General features: G+C 44.8%; 1 non-coding gene across 1 annotated transcript; it reads left to right on the forward strand.

Moving 5' to 3' along the window:
* Positions 1 to 2,752: 2,752 nt before the first annotated feature.
* Positions 2,753 to 2,859, forward strand: LOC120272815. Its single transcript, XR_005540350.1, has one exon. It is a non-coding gene; the product is annotated as a small nucleolar RNA R71 (small nucleolar RNA).
* Positions 2,860 to 3,241: the final 382 nt, after the last annotated feature.

Genomic DNA, 3,241 nt, shown 5'->3' on the forward strand with positions numbered 1-3,241 from the left:
CTCAAGAAAACCCTCACTACCTTTGAATGCAACCGCACGGGTGTGCGGAAAATACCGACGCCCGTGCGCTTGACCCACAGGGACAGCATCACGGCCCTGTGACTTCTATGTCCAACTGAGAAGAATCGCTAAGTGTTTCGTATGCCCGTGCGAAAATTCACAGGGGCGTGGGCATTCACAGGCCCAACTCATAGGGGCAGCCGCACGCCCATGTGTCTTCTCGGGATGGAGAAAGCTCATCTGTAGAGATAACACTAGCGTGCAAAAAATTTCTACACCCGTGTATTTTTTACAGGGTCGCTCACAGGAGCGAGTCCACGCCCCTGTGTGCTCTCGGGATAATTTGCCAAGTCTCTACAGGAAAACACACGCCCGTGTGAAAGTTACACACGGGGGTGCGAAAATCGCAAGGTCACTCACAGGGGCGAGTCCACGCCCATATTCCTTCTCTGGATGAGCTCTCAATACAACTCCACGATCGTGCGGAAATTCGACACACCTGTGTGTTTCCTCTGGATGACTTAGAAAACTCTGCAGGCTTTGCAGAAAATTCCTGAATATATTTACACATTCGGAGCCTGCCCTTTTATGCAAAATACACCAGCAGAAAACATTAAAAACAAGCTCAAGTGACTTAAACTTCGCCAAATCCCCATGAAAACACATGATGACATTAAAAATCCACAATATAATATAGAAGCAACTAAAAAACAAAACACAAACACTCAGCAAGTTATTCATTCAAAAAATAAACTGACAACTAAGAAAAATGGTAAACACTTGGGTGGCCTCCCAAGAAGCGCTTGTTTTAGGTTAATAAGCTTTACTTACCTCGTCCTTACCTCACGGGGGCTCATAGATGAATGTTGCCCTCTTACCCATCGCTTGAAAGCATAACGAGCAAAGTCTCTTGATGGTAGAGGTAGAGTTATCGGGCTTGGGACCACAAAGCAATGGTTCATCCAACTTGTTCAATTCACGCACATCTCCAACAGCCTTGGAGCATTTCCGGTGGCTTCTCCTCGCCCTCTTCATCTTCCGAAGCACCTTCTTTAGGATCCCCAGAGTAGACGGTACTTCTTCCATCGAACCAAGCATCATTATTTCTTCATTTTTCTCCTCTTGGTCGAACAAACCCTCGTAGGGGTCCGGATTGAACATCTCGTACATATATTCATCAATAATCTCATCAGTAGTATCTAGAAAATACAAAGTATCATCGAAATCAAGAGAATACCGTATGGCTTCATTAAGGGGGTATGTGAGCTTGTCATCTCCAACTCTCAAAGTTAGGTCCCCGCCATCCATGTCAATCAATACCTTGGAAGTCCGCAAGAACGGCCTCCAAAGTATCAAGGATACATCAGCATCCTCGTCGACATCGAGCACCACAAAATCTACAGGAAAATTATACTTGTCCACCTTGACATGCACATCTTCGATGATACCCCTCGGATGTCTCACTGTTAGATCTGCCAATTACAAAGTCATCCGAGTGGGTCTAGGCTCGCCCAAGCCTAGCTTCTAAAAGAAGGTGTATGGCATGACGTTGATACTAACCCCTGAGTCTGCCAATGCCATTTCTTCACCTAAATTGCCAATGTTGCATGGAATGATGAAGCTTCCTGGGTCTTTCCTCTTGTTCGGCATGTTCTTTTTCAAAATCGTCGAGCAAGAAGCATCTAAGATCACTGATGCACTCTCCGTTAGTCAACAATCCTTCAAGAATTTTGCATACTTAGGCATTTGGGCCAATGCCTCAACAAAAGGAATATTGATATGGAGTTACTTGAACAAACTCAGGAACTTTTTGTATTGTTCATCCTCTTGGTCATTCTTTAATCTAGAGGGATAAGGGATTCTTGGCTTGAAAGATGGGGGTGACACCTCCTTCTCTTTGCTTGCTCCCTCTTCAACCTCTATGACCTCGTGTGTGTTCATTAGGCTTCTCACTCAGAAACCTACCTTCAACCTCATGACCACTTCTCAAAGTGATCACCTTTACATGCTCTCTAGGATTGGTCTCGGTATTGCTTGGCAAGCTTCGTTGTGATCTCTCCGATAGAGACTTTGCAATTTGCCCCACTTGATTCTCAAGGTTGTGCAAAGAAGCGGTGTCGTTACGAAGTGTAGCCTCAACTGATTGAAACCTTGTATCCAATGATTGCATGAATCTATTCAAGGCCTTCTCCAAATCAGTCATTCGGGTCTCCAAACCAGAAACTCGGTTCTCCATGTTTGGGGCTTGTTGTTGCTGGAAACCCAGTGGCCGTATGGCCTTTTGTGGAACTTGGTTACTCCATGAGAAATTGGGATGATTCTTCCAACCCGGATTGTAAGTGTTGCTATATGGATTCCCTTGATTCCTCATTGCAATACCCACAAAATCAACATTCTCAACCGAAGATGCATCACCAATGGAGATCGGCAATTGGAGGGAGCATGTCCTCCACCACACCAGGTGCAAGTAGGCACGACCACCACTCTATTCGAAGTTAGAACATCTAACTTCTTACTCAATGATTCCACTTGAGCCACCAATGAAGTTACTGCATCTATCTTATGAAGCCTGGCCACCTTCTTCTTCTCCCTAGCATTCCATTGGTAGCTATTTAACCCCATTTCTTTAGTTAGTTGATGGGCCTCACCGGGGGTCTTGCTACCTAAGGTACCTCCTGCTGTCATATCCAAGAGTTGCCTTGTGCTCGGATTTAACCCATTGTAAAAGGTCTGAACAATCATCCACTCTGGGAATTCGTGTTGCGGGCACTTTCTCAAAAGCTTCTTGAACCTTTCCTATGTCTCAAATAGAGACTCCAATTCTGACTATACAAAGGATGAGATCTCATTCCTAAGCTTTGTAGATTTTCCAAGAGGGAAATAACAGGCAAGAAAAGCTTCTACCATCTCCTCCCATGTGGTAATTGATGTTCTAGGTAATGAGTGTAGCCACTGCTTCACTCTCCCCTTTAAGGAAAATTGGCAGGCTCTCAACTTGATGGCATCATCCTTCAGCCCGTTTATCTTGAGCATATCACACACCTCGAGAAAGTTCTCTATATGACTATTTGGATCCTCATCGGCTAAACTATTGAACTGTGTGGATTGCTGCAACATGTGGATGAATGCCTGCTTCACCTTAAAGTTCTGAGCTGTAATCGGGGACGCACAATACTCGATTGTGTACCCAATACTGAAGGCCTAGCATAATCGGATAATGCCTTCTGTTGCTCATTTTGTT

This window comes from Dioscorea cayenensis, chromosome 11 (assembly GCF_009730915.1).
Source record: "Dioscorea cayenensis subsp. rotundata cultivar TDr96_F1 chromosome 11, TDr96_F1_v2_PseudoChromosome.rev07_lg8_w22 25.fasta, whole genome shotgun sequence".
Lineage (NCBI taxonomy): Eukaryota > Viridiplantae > Streptophyta > Magnoliopsida > Dioscoreales > Dioscoreaceae > Dioscorea > Dioscorea cayenensis.